At 32.6% G+C, this 20,509-nt stretch overlaps 1 long non-coding RNA gene across 1 annotated transcript; it reads right to left on the minus strand.

Moving 5' to 3' along the window:
• Window positions 1-5,558: 5,558 nt before the first annotated feature.
• Window positions 5,559-20,295, minus strand: LOC143239000 (uncharacterized). The gene is made up of 3 exons (XR_013020901.1): window positions 19,361-20,295; window positions 10,617-10,651; window positions 5,559-8,213 (listed from the first exon to the last, which is right to left on the minus strand). It is a non-coding gene; the product is annotated as an uncharacterized LOC143239000 (long non-coding RNA).
• Between the last annotated feature and the right edge of the window lie 214 nt (window positions 20,296-20,509).

Consider the following 20,509-nt stretch of genomic DNA (forward strand, 5'->3'; position numbering starts at 1 on the left):
AACTATCGCTTAGATCGAAAAGTTTAGAAGCACGCCCATATTAAAGATGTACATTTCGGCTACTGAAAAGGCGTACATCTAGGCCTATTTATGTAATTCGATTGTACGAACACAAGAATAACAAGAACAAACACATAATTTGTAGGCCTGTAATGCAATAAAACAATTCAACAGACCAAACTGTAGGGGGGGGTGATTGTATGCACCATACCCCCCACTTAAAATGAAGGGGGGATTATCCCACCCATCTCCCCCAGGATCTACGCCCCTGCTCCCACGCAACCCTGGACACTGACGCCAGAAATACATAATCTTATTAAAGAACGCAGGAAACTCAGGGGACTCCACATGAAAAGTAGAGACCAAACACTCAAGCCAAAAATAAATAAAACTCATGCCTTAATCAAACACCACATAAGTATTCTGAAAAAAGAAAATTGGACCAATTACTGTAACATATTAGACAACAGTTGAAACAACCCCAAAGAAATCTGGAAACAATTTAAGTCACTAATGGGAGAAAAGAATAATAGTAAACTATTCCAACACATCAAATACAATAATATTATTGCAAAAACTGACGTCGACAAAGCTGATTTACTTGCTCACTATTTTACCACTTCTTTTGCAGATATCAATTCACCAACATTTAACCAATTACCCAAACTCAGTATAGACAACCATGTGTCAAGTAAACCGAACTTATACACTCCTCTGTTTCCGGCCAATATCACAGAAAATAATACGAATATACCCACGGACAATGACACGTATGGCAGACTAATAACAATAGGAGAACTAAAAACTAATATTTCAAAACTTAAAAACTCTTCTCCTGGGGACGATGGTATCAGGAACATCATCTTACAAAAGATATCCATTAACCTTCTACATCCTCTTTCAAAATACATCCACTAACCTTTTACACCATCTTCTTAACATAATGAACTTGTCTCTAATAACTGGATATTTTCCAGATGTCTGGAAAAAGGCGAAAATAACTGTTATTCCAAAAAACTAATACAGGAAACTCTAACCCGGACAACTTCAGGCCCATAAGTTTATTGAGCAGCATTGGTAAACTTTTAGAAATAATAATTTCAAGAAGACTGCTTGAATAACCTAATTCCCGAAATCCAAAACTCCTCACGTAAAGGTAGACAGACCACGGATCACTTAACGAGAATATAGAATCAATATACAAGTCCTTTAACAATAACCAAACAATGATCGCTGTTTTCCTTGATGTCAAAAAAGCTTTTGACTCAGTATGGCACAACGCCATTAGATATGGACTTCATTCTTTAAACATTAATCAAAAAATAACCAGATTGATCTCGAACTTCTTAACTAACTGCACTGCAGTGATTAAGGTAAACAATACTATATCTAAGACATTTTATATCACTGCTGGTGTTCCACAAGGCTCCGTTCTATCTCCACTATTATACATTATCTTCGTGAACAACATACCTTTTCCTGATCTGACCTACACATACTTCTCTCAATACACTGACGACATTGCCATTTATAGTGTATCACGTAACCCAATAATCGCTAGTAACAGAATACAAGAAACTTTTAATGCCATAGTCAACTGGTGTAACGATTGGAGAGTCCTACTAAACCCTCACAAAACCACTGCCATAGCATTCAGGCACAGCCTGAATAAACATCATAAAAACTTGAAAAAAAATATACAATTAGGAAGCAATAAAATCAAACTAAGTTCATATGTCAAATTTCTTGGAATGACATTTGGCACGCGACTCTCCTGGACACGACACTTCAACAAATCGGTTAGCAATAGAATATACCACTTAAAACTTTTAACTGGGAGTGACAAAGGCTGCACACCCGAACCCATTATTAAAATTTATAAAGCCTACATTCGTCCTCTAATTGAGTACAGAGCCCCAATCACATACAACATGAAAAATACCACAGTCAGATCACTTCAAACAGAACAGAGTATTAAGAATGGCACTTAGACTACCCATATGCACTCCTATCAAATACATACATATTTGCAACATACCTCTTATCACTGACCGCTTCACAACACTAGCCCATAAATACTATAAAAACGCAGAGACACGAAATTCCCTAACAGCCAAATTACATACCATGACATGCGCCCCACACAAAATAACATCTCCATATAACGCATAACTAGTTTCCAAGAACTCAAAGTAAAACTGATCATGATTTTTCAATTGAGTGACGAATAATAACTAGTTTTTTCTTCTTTATTTCAGCTCTGGTCTCAAGACAGGATGATTAGCCTTCAAGACCTCAACCAGTTAAACTAAATACTATTTTAATTTATTGTCTAATCAAAATTCGATGCTTTCCTTTAATTCCAGCACTGGACACAAGACAGGTAGATTATTCGGCGCCTGTCATGTGAAAGTGGGTTTTCTTGGGGTACTCCCGTTTCCCCCTCACACCAAATTCTGAGGTATTTGGATTTATAGATCCCGGCCACTCGGTGGCCCTGAACAGGGGGCGTTTGGCGTGTTGTTGTTTTGCCGCTTCTTTTTTGTTCTTCTTCGAGTCAGCCTGGTCTACTCTCGTTCTGTTGCCTTCACTTGTCCGGCCTTTTCGTTGTTTTTCTCTGAAGCTATTTTCAAATTATTTTCAACATGTCAACTTCTAAAACATCCGACATACTGCATCATCAGGAGAAATTAAACACAATTTATGACAGCATTAAAATTCTAACGCGAGAGGGGCGAGGGGGATATAAATATCCGTGAACACTCCAGTCGGGAAGTTCATCTTCCTTTAAAAACTAAATAACTGCCACGAAATTTTCGTTCTTTTCGTTTTCTACTTCCATTCTGTTCTATCTTCGTAAGTTGTACGTTAGAGTTTTTCAATAAAGACTGTATTTTAGCCTGTTGAGTCATCTGGGAAACAGATTCCAATTATGGCAAGCAAGCGTCTGAAACTTTCCCCATATTAGACAGTTCTGCAAGCCAGTTACTAGTACTACAAGTGACAATACAGATGCAGATAATCCAACAACCTCAAGCAAAGGAATAGAAACTTGCCAAACAGAGGAAATACCATGTTCATCAGAGGACGAGTCTGAAAATGCTTGTGCAACTATTGCACATCATTAACCACCAGATAGTTGTGAAACAAGTTTGTGCAGTAATGAAAAATCTGACACTCCACAGATACAGTGTGGAAAGCCATATCATCCAGACGCACAACTAATACCATGACAGAAAGCAAAATCTCAAAATATCAACTTCCGGGTTAAGTGGTTTGATAAGTTCCCATGGCTCTACTTCAACAATCAGACTTAAAAAAATCATATGATTTCATTGTGCCAAGGCAAAAAATAGAGGTCTTTGTATAGGGAAATGGGAGAGGCCAGTGGAGTATACCTTCATATCCACCGGTTTTTGCAACTGGAAAAAGGCAAAACAGAAATTCAACGAACACCATTCCTCCTCTCAGCACAGATCTGCTATATCTCCAGAAGGTTCACTTGATGTAACTCCAGTGACTGTCCAGCTATATGATGGAAAAAAGAAGCAGCAGATAGAATGCAAAAGAAGTCTAGCCAAAATATTCAGAAGTTTACGTTTCTTACTGCGTCAAGGTTTAGCATTACGTGGACATACTGATATGTAAGGGAACTTCCTGTAGTTAATGAAGCTCCTGGAAGAGGAAGATCCTAAGTTGACGGCCTACTTGTCAAAGAAAACCACATTCACATCACCCCAGGCTCAGAATGAAATAATGGAGATGTTCAGCCATCAAATACTGAGGAACATAGCACATGAAGTGCAGCAAAGTAAAATCTTTGCATTAATGGTTAATGGCACCCAAGATGTTACAGGTGCTGAACAGGAAGTAATATGTGTACGATACGTAAATGAGAACCTTGATGTCCATGAGACATTTCTCGGTTTGTACAATGTTTCCAATACAACTGGTGAAACAATATCCCCGACTATACATGATGTACTGACTAGACTCAATTTAACACTGTCAGAATTAAGAGCACAAATTTATGATGGAGCCGCTAACATGAGTGGTGCGTACAGAGGATGCCAGGCAAAAATAAAAGAGAAGCAACCGCCAGCTTTGTTGTTTCACTGCGGAGCACACAAGGCTAATTGAATAATGCAACATGCACTTGAAACTTGTGAATGTGTTCGTGATTCTATCCAGTGGGTACATGAACTTGGTGTCTTGCTTCAGAGGTCAGGCAAATAAAAGACAATCTTTGAAAATGTTGTATCATCAGACAGCCACAATGGTCGAGTTAAATACATTAGCCCACTGTGTCCAACACGCTGGTTGCGCTGCCTATCTGCAATTACATGTGCTAATGATCATTACAGTGACATTGTTGATTCTTTGTCTGAATTAGCAAATGAAAAATCAGATGTAGCAGTGAAAGCATGAGGTCTGCTGGACCGATTTGACAAAGGAAAGACAGTTTTAGGATTGTTGATGGCTCAGCATCCATTAGCTGCATTAAAGGAACTAAACTGTGCATTCCAAGCAAAATCAGTGACAGTATCTGGCATGATTGAAGCATCTGCAATGACAGTTGAGCAATTGCGGGTATTGCAAATAGAGGAAAATTACAACAAGATATTTGATGAAGCTGATGAAAAGGTAACTTCTTTAGATCTGGTGCCTGTTGAACTACCACACATTCGCAGACTCCCCAGAAGGATCACAGGTGATGGCTCAGTACACCATTCTGCAACAGCTAGAGATTACTACATAAGCCAATATTTTGAATTTGTGGACACAGTCAAAGAACATCTGACCATTAGATTCAATGCAGACAACAATGAATTGAGGCAATATCTGGCACTTGAGAACATGATCACATCTGCCAAGATTGACAACTTGGTTATGAACTTCTATCCAGAAATCCCTGCACAACGGCTCGTGTTTCAGCTTCCCATTTTCAAAGGAACAACAAAAGCAGTATCTCTGAAAGGTTGCTTACTGTAAAATGCATGAAACAAGCCAGCACATGTTTAGTGAAGTGTTTCTTCTCATGAAAAGTTTGCTTGTATGTCCAGTATCCAGCTGCGAATGTGAACGCAGCTTTTCTGATTTAAGACGGTTGAAAACGTGGTTAAGGTCAACTATGTCTCAGTGCCACCTCAACCATGTGGCAGTTTGTCACACTCACAAAGATGAGGTCGACAAGATAAATATAGAAGAGCTTATGAAATAATTCATAAACAGATCATCACAAAGGAGGTCTACGTTTGGGCACATGTAGACTAGAGAACTAAACGAATCTTACTTCAATGAAAAGTATGAATAATTATGTGCTACATTGTATTGATGTGTAACTTTCAAGAGTTCAAAAAGACATTTTAATTATTTTTATCAAACAATATGAACAGTGTTTCAGTAGATATAAACTTATCAAGTGTAATTATTAATTTTATTAATATTTGAAAACATAATTCATGCAATGAAAGTTATTAGTAACCTTGTCAAGTATAATGGCCATCTCTTATACTGTTTAGTGTGCAGGAATAAATTCATGTGGCAGTTAATTTGTGACACATTTGTCTTTATTCTATTAACATTTTGAAAACTGTTCACAACACCTCACTTATACAAACCTACATGGAAACCTTGAAGTATCTTGGCAACAAGATTACTCTGTGACTGCATGTTTAAAGCTTTTAGGTTCAGGTAATGAGAGATTACCAATTTGCAAATTGAACAGTCCACATGAGTGGTTGCAAAAAATCATCCTCCCCATTGGGTCTAAAAAATCTATGCCCCTGTTTTTAAGTATATACCTCTAAGTGTTTCCAATCTGAAATTTACAATTTATTTGCACAGAAAAGTTTATATAATTTTTAATTTCATAACTTGTCATTTTTTTTCTGAAGTCAGCATCAGTTAAATATATCAAATCAAATGTAAACACTATTTTCAAGCTTTAATCTATCTGTACAAGCTTTGTACTACAACAGTAGTATGTGACAGCTATAGATAGAGATCAGATATTTCTAATATACACGACAAAACAGTAAAGAAACAAAGGTTTCAGTCTGGAGAGTGGGTGCAACTTTTGCATGTTTTTGCATTCCAAAACAACTTTTCATAAACTGGTGTTTAGCATGCAAATACCTGGCTTTGATTTGTACTGAACTTACTCTTGAGCCAGTTACATCTAGCCATAATTCACTGACCATGGCATTTCTGAATCTTCTCATTTTGGCATTGCTGAGAAATTATATTGGACTTGACATAATGTCCTCCTTATACAGTCAAGTTGTATGATTAATTGTTATGCCTAACAGAAGAATAGTAAAACTTCAAAAATGCCTGATAGTTTTGATTTGAGGGGGGATTTTACAACTGTGAGACAAATTAAAATAATAATATGCTCATGGTTGTTTATATTTAAATCTAACCATCTGACATCAAAAGCAAAAAATGATGGATTTTAATTTCGTGGAAGTACAGGCTTCAAAACAGAGCTTACACATAACAAGTTATCAATGAGGAAATGGTAAAACCCATAGTATGGGCTGAATAAAACGAGATGACTTCACAACCCAGCTTAACAGATGGCAATCATATTATAAAATTAATGAAAATATTTATACACACACACACACACACACACACATATATATAAATCTATAGTTTGTTTCTAGTTGACATAAATAACGAACAGATCAAAGTTCAATTTAACTGTAAATAAAAAGATTCAATATAAATCAGTTATACCATACAGTAACTCAGTAATGTTCAAAGAAATAAACATGGGAAATAAAAGTAAACAAATATAGCATCAATTACACTAAAGTTGAAAATCAACTTTTTGATGCTATATGCTATAGTTACACAGTATTTTCACTAAGGACTCAAACAAAGATGTTAAATATGAAAATACATTTTTACAGGAATAAAAAGTAATTGGTATTACTGATTAATTGGCATAATGATATATTTCTTGATACAAGTTTAAGAAGAAGGAAAAAAAAGAGAGAGAGACAAAATCTCAGGTTAGTCCTTACAGATTTCCATGGATTTTTTTTAATTTGATTAAAACTGGTTTTAACCTTTGCTTGTGTTCTCATTACAGGTAGCACAACTTATCATAGCAGAAACTGTAGTACATCTGAGGGACAACAAATGTGGTTAAAATTTTTACATTTGTAAAGTGAGAATTTAACATCACATTTCAGAAAATCATTCACTTGCAGTGAAAAAAAAGTGGTAGGTTTAGATCAGATAAAGACAGCAGTGGTAGGTTTAGATCAGATAAAGACAACAGTGGTAGGTTTATATCACATAAAGATAGCCATGTACAAATTTAAAGCTACATGTGACAAATGAAATTCCATTAAACTCCTAAATTTTTTCTTCTATTTATTATGATAATTCTTCCTGAATAGTGTTGAAGAAAAACCACATGCATATAAACACAATAAAATGTAGAATTATATTTCCTTTAGTGTAGAGGTTAACCTTACATGGTTCATAAAAAAATGGAATCATCAAGAATACAGTCACAAAAATGAAAACCATTTAACAGTATTAAAGTAAGAACATATTTTGTTATTTTATCTGCTGCAGGTGTCAAATAGTTTCTTTTCAATGTTTAAAACTACAGAATGTGCAAATACATTACTCATGTTCCTTGCTGACATTATCAGTTTATTTGTTACCTTCTCTTTAAGGTATAGCCACATTACACTTTTGTCATTAACTGTTTTATTTTTACAGGGAAACTTGTACAAAATAGATGCTTGAATCGACTGAACTAACATAGTTAATGACAGTTTTTTTTTCATATATTTAAATTCAGAAGAGATAAAAAGATATGGACTATAAATCACATTCAATCTAAATATGAGGATTTAAAAACTTATGACCATTGTCATAAAACTTGAACTATTATTAAAAAAAGGAACAAATTATGAGTTTAATAATACAGACTGAATGAAACAGAATTATAATTAGGTGACTATCTTCCAGGACAATCTAACCTATCACTTCTGTAGATTCTTGATAAAGCAGTCCAAGAATGGTTGAATCTGGGAGAATGAGAAATGCTTCTGGACCTCAAACAAGACTGTAAGCAACAAGGAGAAAGTGATTTTGTTCTTGATTTTGACTTGTAGGACCAAGAGCTGAGGCTACTAGGAGTTAATGGTGGTGATCAATGATAGGGTACTGGACACTTACGTGCACTGTGACATTGAAAAAAAAAAGTAACAATTAAAACTCTCTAGAATTATCTATGCCAAGCTTCCTTTGAAACCTCTAACGGACTCATAACAGACCCTTTAAACTTCAAACTGAATACATGAGTATTAGTGAGATATCAAAATAACATTGAACACATTTTGGTCTATATTTAATGGACCAATGAAAAGACAAATTAAATCTTTAATTATCAAATCACAGTGACTCAAAACATATTAGTTTTGAAAACCAGGTAATTAAAAATGTTTTCATTTCACTGGTTATTAAGGGTGGTTTGCAAACTTGAGGGTTCGAATCCTACCCAGTCTTAATTTTTGCTTTTTAGGAATTTTTTAACTTCAGAGCATAAAATTTCTATAGTCCAACAGTGACTTTTATCAATCCTTAGAAATTGAGTAATCTTGATTTAGAGCAAGAGATATGACAAAGAAGTTCTTTTTTATCATTGCTGTTTGTTTAAAGTTGTGATATTAAGAAATATTGTTTGAAAGTTATCACTGTAAAAAATTAGCACATACATAGGAACATAAAGATGAAAAACCTGAAAAAATTATTTAATGGTACTTATGATTCAGTTTCTTTTACAATATTTCATGAAGTGAAGCTAAACAATCATGAAAATATATGATTAAATGCTCTTCATAAACCTAAGTATTAAAATAGATTCTTTTATCCATCTCAAAGCTATGATAAAGCTCATTTTCTATTATAGTAAAAGAACATATAAAAAATAAAGTAAAAACATTTAAGGAGAAAAAAAAAGAATACTGATATACATATACTTGTATCACATTATATCAAATAGCAACATGGTAAAATAAAACATGTCTAATCTTCAGACATTTCAGAATTTACATATTCCATTATCAGCAATATTAAATGTTTACATTCAACATATATAGTTTGTTATAACCAAAATATATATATATATACATATATAACAATAAACAGTAGAAGTTTGAATATGAAGAAGAATATACAAGGGAAAATGAATAAGTAAAATATACAAAAGTTAAGAACAAATTTAAATAAAATGTAACATTCAAAACAATGAGAGCAGAAAGGAACTGAGGTTATTATATAAGTAGGGTTATTTATATAAGACACAAAGTTTTTGATCAGAATAACTTTATTCGTAAATAAAACTTCAGGTGTTTTTTTTTAAATCTTATTTTGGAATTTGGTTTTTCTTTAAAACTAAAGACCTTTTGCTTACTTCTTTACATATATGATCCATTTATAAATACACTTGTGATAATTTTAAAGCCATCTATATTAGCAAAACAAACTAATTAAAAACAAATGCCTATAAACACACAGAAGTTTCAACGACCATGTACTTCACCCATTTACACACATTGTGAAATCGATAACCACCATTTTTATCCACTAATAACTTCAAATTCTAACATCAGGTTCATCAAATTATGAATTTCTGATCAAAGAATGTCTATGCCTTTCATACACATAATAGTATTTGCTAGAAAATTTACTTTTATTGATTCATAATAAGAAATATAGTAAAGATTAAAATATATAAGTGTGAGTCTAGTTAGGCTCCTATGATTTGGCAGGGTTATGGTAAGTTAACCCACTAATTGCCTGACCACAAAAAAACAAAGTAGTAAGAAGTTTTTTTATTTGTAGTTAAAAAGTGTTATGTATGAAGAGAGATGGGAATGGTTTGTAATCTTGGATAGCTCAGTTGGGTAGAATATTAGTTCTCTCAGCTAAAGGTCCTGGATTCAAGCCCTAATTCCAGAGTTTCTTTTCATTTATAATCATGGTACCAATGACTTCACCACAAAATTTCATATTCAGGGTTAGACCAGTAAAATAAATTGGATACATTACTCACTGGTTTAATTTTTGTTCCTGGTGTATGTAATTAGCTTGCTCTGGTTGTAAGTTATTGATAATATAAAATTTATTTTATATGTATAAGATCAAATGTTGGTATGTGATTGTTTCTTCAGTTCTAATATTATCACTATTGATATTTCTCTTACAGTGTTTAAATATTTTAAGGAAACTAATATTGTATTTTACATCATTATTCCCAACTTGTTTATAAAGGAAATATATAACACTCATTCTGGAGGTATTTAATCTTTCTTGAAAATTTACCTTCTTTTTTCTCTCTTTTTTTTTTTAGAATTCAGTACTAAAAATTATTTAAATTTTCAATTGACATCAACTATCAACATGTTTTATTGGTTAATTATTATACTTGAGAGAAGTTTATGTAATAATACTGTAAATAGAACTTACGATTTTTTACACCTAATCTTCACACTTACATGCACATTGCAGATATGAAACAAAAATAAACCAATGTTAAACATAATATAAAAAGAAAAACATACTTTATACAGATAATGAATTACCTGTGTGGAACTCACAGCTAGCTGTAAGGGTACAACTGAAAATCAAAAGAATAAAAAAAAGTAATAAAAATAATAATAAGACAAAAAGTAATTGTGCCAATCAATACCAAAAAAGAAATATTTAATTTGAAGTTAAGTATAAAATGAGTCATGACAGATTCTATCTTTATAAAATAAAATTGCCATGTGTTTATGGACTATCATTATCAAAACAATTAAAAGTTTCATAACAGTGTGAAAATAAACAAAAAAGTTTGGAAATATTTGTGGAAAACATTTTCTCCAAATGTTAATGAATTATATTATCTAAGTTTAGCAAGTACAATTAAGTTTCGTTTATTTGGTAGGAGCAACAAAGTGCATTTTATTATATGTTATAACCACTGGTTCCATCCAGAACAAATACATATGATCAGTTACCATCACGACTGTTTTCTCTTGCTGATTGTACTGAACAGAACTATTTAATTTATTGATTTCTACATCAAATAAAGTCTAAAAATGAAAAGTTTCAAAATTGTAAACAACAGAAGTTTGTCAATAGTTCGAGAAAACACCTTCTGAGACTAGTAAGCAAGTTTAGCACAGATACGAAATGGAGCTTTCAGTTTTGCTTAATGTGAGAACATAACATGATAACCTGCAGATTTAGCTTGTGGTATAGATGAAGAAGTTAATTGTACACTCAAAGTGTTCCATATTTCATGTGGATGATATTTTTATCATCAACTAAAAAAATTACAGGGTGAAAGAAACCTAAAAATGAATTTGTAAATAATAGGTTATTTGATAGAAAAGAAACTAGAACAACTAAATAAGAGCAATGTCTAAAAAATATTCTAAACATATTTCTTAAAGATTTTTGATGTACAGAATTTTATATTAAAGTTCTATTCATTGCAAAAAATATTTTCCTTCATCTTATATAATATTTTAGTAGTTCATGATCAATGGCAAATTTTATTGATTTGTTTGTGATGATTAAAAGAAAAATGTGCAAGACCAACACATGCTACTCATAAAAATTAAAGGATATTGAGGTTTATTTAAACTTGTAAATTTTTAAAATACCAATTGTTTTCAAATTTCACATGAGTCTTGTAGAGGATTACACTAATCCTGTCTAGAATTCACAAGCTTATGCACCGATGATTCCTTATTTAATAAGCCTTTATGAAAATGACCCTAATTCTGTAAATCAAAAGGCTAGCATTGATTAACTGAAAAAGATGTTTATTGTTGATTGAGATAATACTATATTTATGGAATTTTTTATTTTATTTTATTTTTTGCAAAGAATGTACAACCTGTTAGAAATCAATTAACTGAAACTGAACTAGCCAGAAACATCACAACATTACAAGAAGGCCATACCCAGCTGAAGTGACATGGGTCACAGTGATATCACAAATATGGTTACTCGATTGTGGTGCAGATACCAAGACAAAGAAGAATATATAAAGAGGTCAGGCCAGAGTCACAAAAGGGCTACAGGTATAGAAGATGACCTGTGGAATTTGGCCCTTAGAAACTGCACCAGCAGTGCCAGAAACCTCAGGAATGAGATTCATCAAACAATAGGAATATGTGTATCATTTTCAACAGTCAAAAACTGGCTCCACAAGGCTGGGCTTAAGTCCATGATACCAGTTGCATCTCCTGTTCTAACCTCAAAGCAATAAACAGCCCAGCTAGAACTTACATACAAATTTGTCACCTGGACCCTTCATTAATGGACCTCTCTAATGATCACAGACAACAGCAAGTATCTTCAAATGATTGACAAGTGAGGGTCTGTAAGTGGGAAGGAGAGTGATATTCAGCCTGTAACATTGTCCAACATGATGTTTTTTGGGGTGACTCAATTATGATCTGGAGGCATGGGAATAAAGACCTCTAAGAAGTGTATGAAAAACCCTGACAGCAACATGTCACATTAATTAAATCCTGCTTCCTACTGTTCACCTGTTCACTGGTGTTGTTAGAGATGAGTTCATGTATCACCAGAATAAATGCTTGTCCCCACACAAGCAGCAATTTTTTTAGGATGAAGGAACAGAGGTACTAAACCGGTGTGCTAAGTCACTGGATCTGAATCTGGTTGAGCATATGTGGGGCTTTCAAGTGAAAGCAGTTAAGAGATAGACAACGTGTTCCTATGATTGTCCAGAAGCTTAGGTTTGCCCTCATCCAGGATTGAACTGTGCTGTCTCAAAATATCATCCAAAATCTCAGCAGCAGTATGAGTAACAGGTGCAGAGAAGTTATAAGCAATAGAAGAAGGCACACATAAAGCATTAAGTAACTTTTTTTTGTAAATTTTATTCATCTTAATACATTATTTTTGCTTTGATAGTTGTGCAGCAAAATATTGACATTATTCATTAATTTTGCTTTTTTTTTTTTTTGGTGCATTAATTTTTAGACTTAATGGTACTGTTTACTTGCAATATTTGTAATAAATAATTTTGTCAATATTGAATGTCTCTGCATTTTTTCTCTTCAAATTTTGAAAAAATACATATCAAAGCCCCATTATCCTTTAATTTTTTGTGAATAGTGTACTTGGAACTCATTAATGTTGATTATATGAGTAGTGATATGATTATATTAGCTCTCCTTTTGGAATTGTTTTGGTCTGATATAATGTGTGAGCAGGAATACTGGTGGTGATGTGTCCTGGATTTGCTTCTGACACTGAACCTGTAAAAAATAGCCCATTAATAACTATTATTTTATAGGAACGAAAGTAGTAGGCAAAGAAAATATACAAATAATTCGAAGATTTTTTTTCTATGGATGGGAATTACAAAATTTGATGTAGTTCAAAAAGTGAAACCAGACAGAGAAATAGGTTCATGAAAAAAAATTTTATTTTATACTTTTAGAATTAAAACAAATTTCAAAAAGGTCTTATATCTGAAATACAAAAGACCTTTCACTGTTGAGTTGCTCTTTACTCTTGTACTGTCAATAAATATCTGATTAAAGTTCTAAATGTCCTTAACACCAAATAGAGCATCAACTTAACCAGAATTCTTCACTCTCTCACACCTTTCACATGATCTACTATGCTTAAATCAAAATAATATGCATGTGATAGTAACATATCTTCCTGTTGTGGGAAGGCAGATGGAAATGTATTACAGAGGTTTTAAATTAATTTTAGTTCTAATATTGTAAAATACTGAGCATACACACTTGTTTTTTTTAAATTTAGAAAAAAAGCCAAAATGCCAACACTGTGAGAGGGGAGAGGAAACTGGGGAGATTCATAACGACCATTTGGTGACCAAATTATTGATTCTTAGGAAGCAAGGTAACAACTTATGCCATAAAAGTAAAAAATGTAACAAAGCAGAGTATATTTAAAAGACTGTTAATGAGAGAATGTATGGTGTGGACCAACCTCATAAGAGACTAAAAGATTGAACTCAGCAGGGTACCACCTTACCATCATCACCTTTTAAATAGTATGTATACATATCAAAAAAGGTGGGGTCAAACAGTATTATTTATCTGTGGAACAGTAACACATTCAGGTGTGGTTACAGGTAATGGCATTACACTTAGATGGGGTCAAGTTGCAATGCATTGTCCTGCAGCTATAGTGGAAGATTCTCAGAGGTGTATACCAGTAATAGCTGAAAAAAAACAAACTGAACCTGCACCTTTGACTAGCACCCACTACATCAATATCTGAGAAAGCCATAAAAATTATGAAACCAACCAAGTGGCTGGTGCCCAAAGATAATTAAAAATACTAAGGCAAGTCCCAGGATGGGCTCAACAACTGTATGATATGATACTATAATGCAAACAACAAATAGGCTAAGAAAATCAAATAGTAAGGTGTCCCATAGACCCAACCTGGACTGGGGACACCACTATTTTTGCAATGCCTCTCATGCTATGTAAGGAAATGCACATGGAGGTATTTTGTTTTGCTTATTGAATTTTGCACAAAACTTCACAAAGGCGATGTACACTAGCCATTCCTAATTTTGCAGTGTAAAACTAGATGGAAAGTAGCTAGTCACTACTATTCACTGCCAGCTCTAAGGTTAATCTTTTACCAATGAATAGTGTGATTGACCATCTCATTATAACTCCCCAACAGCTGAAAAGGCAAACATGTTTGGTGCAAAAAGGATTCGAATCTGTGGCCCTCATTATGAGTTGAGAGCTCCAACCACCTGACCACGTCGGGCCCCACATGGAGGTGGGAAAGGTACTTGTCAAGGCATCACTGGCCACCAAATGACATCCTCTGTCTGTTTCCAGAGGACATAACCCTCTTGTGTAGCACAACTACAGAGAGTGAAAGTTGTTTATGGTAATTACAGAAATGCGTATGAGAGCCCTTAATTGTTAAGGAGACTCCTCATTAATAATGAAAGTATATTCTTTTACTTAATGAATCTGCAATTGTAAACACCCTTGTAATTGATAAAAACAAAGGATGTTGGTAGTATATTAATACTTTAATGACCATATGTATAGACTTTAGTGGTAAATAAGCTGGTAATAAAAAAAAAACTTACCTAATAGGGATTCATTCTGGCTTAAAGAATCAGAACTGGAGGCAAATGAAATCCCAGAGGTTCAAGACAGGTACGTTGAACAGCTCTAAGTCCTATCATGTTGAAGTGAGCTCTTACTTCTTCAAGAATCCAAATAATAACAATTCTCAAACATAGCATTCCAACCTATAAAAGAGGTACCTGTGAAACTATGAAGGTCAAAAGAAATAGGAAGAAAAGGAGTTCTTGCTGTTTTGAGCTCTTGATTCTGTCAGAACTAAAAACTCAAGTGATGGATGAATGAGTGACACTGAATAATATCAGGTTTGAAATTAGACACCATTGAGAAGTAAGGTCCTATTGTAGATGACAAATGTGAGCATACTACAAAGAAATGACTTTGTGAAGTGAAGCCATAATTCTGGGAGAAGTTATGGCTTAACAGTGAGCATAGAAGACAGAAGAATAGAAAAATAACACTAAAAGGTTTGCAATACTACAGAAGAAGCCTTAATGTTTTGCATACATCTCAGTTTATTCATCAAAGCTCCAGAATATTTAAGTTAAACATACTACAATTTTGAATTTACTGAGTGAACCTGAACAAAATTTGACAAGCTTTAAGTGAACATTACAAGTTTCTTTTACAAAAAAGTTAATGAAGTTTTTATAATTAAGACATGTCTGTGAATTTTTAAAAGTGTACTGAATCAATATGAGTGGCAAAGTGATTTTTATGCTGAAAATAACAATAGTTCTTTTCACCTTACAGTTTTCATAGTTAATTTGCATTACTCTAGAACTTCCTTGATGCATATAAAAGGTTTTATCCAGTATAATTTTATCTCTTGTCTGTTATTTTCTCTACCATAATACTAACTGCAGCTATACCATCAAGCTACAGAGAAATGAGAATCATGAAATAAAATGCATAACCCTTTTTTTTTATTCTCTGAAGGCATCATTTGATGCCACATATTCAATGAATGATATTCACAGTTTAACCCTTTTGTGATGAGCTTGTTATAATATACACAAGTTTGTACACACATTTATACATGTTAAGTATTTATGTTATAGCTTTTGATGCAGTGTGTGCATATCCTCACAAATTTTGACAGATTTCTAGTAAAGACTGCAAGTGCTTAATACACAAAAAATCAAATTTTTTAATGAAATATTATTTCTAAAGATTTGTTTGTGAGAATATTGAGCCTGTTTCATTACTAGTTTAATCATGAAGAGATTTTCAAAAATGACTGTTTATCCTGAAAATCTCAAATAATATGTGTAATCTCTAAAACCTCCTAAATACATTTCAAACGTTTGTTTTCAGTATGAATTTACATTCTGTGTGTTATTTTCTCTATTCTAACTATAAGGGGTCTGTAAATTTGACTGACCTTATAACCATCAAAAATATATTAGGAAACAAATATAAATTATGCTTTTTTTCATTCACAAAGTTACTACTCAACAACACTAATGTTTAAACTAAATAGCATAAATCTCATAACATTATACATTTATATATATTTTTATTATAATGACCTTCCAGTCGTACCTGGATAACATTACAGAACTAGCATCGACATGGTGCACATGCACACGTTATCATATCCGATACTATAAAACTGACCTTTAGTCTTTACAAAATGATCCTGTCTTTGCTGTATTTTAGAGGACAAGTAAAATTTTGTAATATACAGTCACATACCAATTAATATACATTATATGTGGATATAGATTATTACTCTTTACAAATATGTTATTAAAAAACTTATTTTTCTTAAAACATAGAACAAATAAAGAAGTAAAACAAACTTATCTCTTCTAGCTATGACCTTTGAACTCACTTACTGCTGATGTAGGTTGCTAAGCCTTTTAATATTTCATGTGTAAGATATGAAATATTATTTTTACGTTTTATGTATGCAACTGGATAACCAGAAAATCATAAATTACTATATTGATACCACAAAATTTCACTATAATTTATCAATCTGAGTAACTAAGCTGTATTTAGGTCTAAAGAAATATGAAATTACGAGTAGACTAAAAACGTAACCTACCTCCTTGAGATCTTTGTTCGAAAGAATGAGGAAGCCTTCTAACAGATTAAAATGGCTGAGGAAACATGAATAAAGAGACATTCTAAGCTCTTGATTGGCTTTTCACATCTCATATATTGAAGTAAGTGTACATAAGGCATCCTTTTCAAATATGGAAAGAGGATAATGTAGCCATTATGTTTGATTCAGTACATAAGCCATATCTCACCAAAATGAAAGGATACGAGGTTCTTAATTTTATATTCTGCCTTGTTAATATTGGTAATTTGAGTTCTAATATATATGAAACTATAGACTTAGTATTTTGACATTACAAACATCTAATTTTAAATGATGCTGCATTCAACATACCATGTGACTTGCTAACAATTTATACTTAAATAGATTCTTTTAATATTTAATTGTAAATTAAGAAATTAACTCATACTAAAGCTTGAATTGTAATCTACAATTTGATTCCAAACTTATTGACATAAGTTCATAAAACGAGAGTTCAATAAAATTTTAAATATAAATCAACAAATGCTATGATATGGCCTTTTACCTGTGACTCACTGTGATAGGGTTAAAACTGTTAACCTTTTCACATCTGATTGCTTTTTAACTTTATGGTTTTATTGCTTGGCTTATTCCACATAAGTAGTTTCTTCATCAAAGCAGGAAAACTTTATTAGTTTCTTGTACACTGATATACTGCATGGCATGGAAGCTATATGCTTGAATGCATAACTAAATAGGCTTAGACAATAACAATAGTGAAAATACAGACAGGATAGAAAGCCCTATTGAATTAAACGATCTTGAAGCTAAGAGTCGCACAGAAAAACAAACAACCCATGACAATTCCCAAAAGTGTGAAAGGAAGTGTCATCTGGTACATAAGAGAGTAAATCAGTCAAAGACCCATTTCACTTAATTTGATATCAAGATGCCAAATCTCAAATCAGCCCCTGCTAGTGTGCTTCTTCTGAATAGAAAACCAGTTTCAGTGAAAAAACCTACAAAGACAAAATGAAGCAGGAAAGTCAGCTGAACTGTTGAAAAGGAGATAAATAGCTTACAATACAGCATAATTGGTTTAAAGTATATGTCAAAAGAGTATAATATATATCAGTGTAGTTATAGAAACTATGTAAGTGAGACCCACAGTTAATGAAGACTAAAGTTTAGATCTTTGATCCTGATTAAAAGAATCAGAAGAATGAAAACAACAAATAAATAATAACTAATAATTGTAAGTATAATAGATAACTAATTATAGGTATCAGTAGAAGAATTTGAGGGAGACTTTTTTCCAAATAACTTATTTGAGGGTCAACAACTTGAGAATTAATATGAGTAGTGGAAGAAAACCTTATAAAAGGCCACTCACATGACAGATATGAGAAATATGAAGATGGTTAATATTGTTTTCATTTCTAAAGCATCAGCAACAAATTGAATATCAGGAGAAAATGGAAGAAATAAAGATTCAAGCACTGAATCATTTAATATGACACTTGGGCCTTCAAGGGTAACATGTACTGATTCAAGATTTAAAATTGGACATAGTTGAGAGAAAATAGAAATTATAAAAGAAACTTCTACAAAATTATGACAAACAGAAAAATCCTGCTCTGTTTATGCTGAAGGTGAATAGGTTTGAGCAAAATGCCAATTACAGATGTTCCATAACTGAAGTGTCCATGTGATCATTAAAACTGCCACAGATATCAGCAGATAACTCAGCATTAACAGTCTGAATATGTTGAACAATAAAGCAGCCAGAGGGTAACTATGCATCTCTAGAGACAGACTGCATAAGAAAGGCCTCCAAAATGTTCCAACATTGTTGGAGGTACTTGTATTGAAATTAACACTGACTTTCAAATTAATCGTTGCAGAGTTAGCAGCATGATTGTCAACAAGAAAATCTAGATTACAGGGAAAACATAGCTTATATATCTCCTCCACAAAAAGTCACAAAGACGATGGGAGAGTAGAGAATTATGGGTATGATGGCACATGTTCTGTAGTGTGTTAAGTAAGTCACATGTCTGTTAACAGCACATAAGCATATCAACAAGGGAAGACTTTTATATTTCTGACACAAGTCTGCTCATTTAAATATCTAGTTTCTAATAAATTTCATGCAAAACAAGCCACCTACCTTGTAATGCGACGTTTCTCCAGAAAACTTGGTGATCCTCTTCGTTTTGGTATAGAAGGGCTCCTAGAAATAACTCACCTCTTAACTAAGCAAAAATGACTCAAAAGTAAAATACTATTTCAAATGAGAAGAACTTGCTCTGAAAGATGTACAACATATATTTTCATAGTGAAAAATTGGTAACATTTCACATTTAACTGGATGTATCACTTCTCAGTAGAACTTTATCATTTTTAAATACTTTACAACTTAAAATACTGGAATTAATATTAGCTGTAAACAGGTTATATTTGGATTAAATGTTACTTATAGTTTCATAACTTTGTTATAGGAAAATTGTTTTAATTCTTAAGATGTTTGCAACAGTATAAGTTTTTTTGAAATATTAAGTTACCAAGTTCATATCTTTACCACAAACTTGTATTGCTACATCATCAATAAACCAGCAGCTCTTCTTTAAACTATTTTCATATTTAAAAATTATTTCAATTACTGATGAAAGTAAAATATTTATTGCCTATTTAAAGTCAAGCATAGACTTTCTTGGCAAAAAGTAGTCATAAAATAGTTAGTATTCCTTTCTATTTAGAATAAGTCAATATGACTGACGTACATGTCTTAGGAAAAGCACCTACCAAAAGTCTGTACCACCCCTCTTTGAATATGTCTTCAGCAAATACTTTTCTCTCCTAACTTTAATCACCACATTATCATTACCTCCTCATCCACACTTTCAAACAAAGCGTGTTAGTATACTTCATATTCTTTCTTTTTTTGTTGTTGTTGAAACAAATTAATTTCAAGTTTACAATACATCCAGTCTTATACATTTTTAAGCATGATATAAATCAAATCATGCACAAGTTAAGAGATATTTCATACAAAAGATATAAAAAGAAGTTTGTCAAACAACAACAGCCTTTTAGCAGTGAGCTTCTTTGATTTGGAAAAATGCTCTATGGAAAATAATTTTCTAGTTGCGGATGTAAACTAATTGGTAAAAAATATGAAACATTACAGGTCTTTCTTTTACTGTTCAGTTGATTATAGTTATAATTTTAACATAATAAAACAAAAAGTGGAAAACAAAAAACAACTTCATATAAATGTTTTTTTTTTCTACCCAATGTTTCAGCTTATTCCTTTTCC

This window comes from Tachypleus tridentatus, chromosome 13 (assembly GCF_004210375.1).
Source record: "Tachypleus tridentatus isolate NWPU-2018 chromosome 13, ASM421037v1, whole genome shotgun sequence".
Classification (NCBI taxonomy): Eukaryota; Metazoa; Arthropoda; class Merostomata; order Xiphosura; family Limulidae; genus Tachypleus; species Tachypleus tridentatus.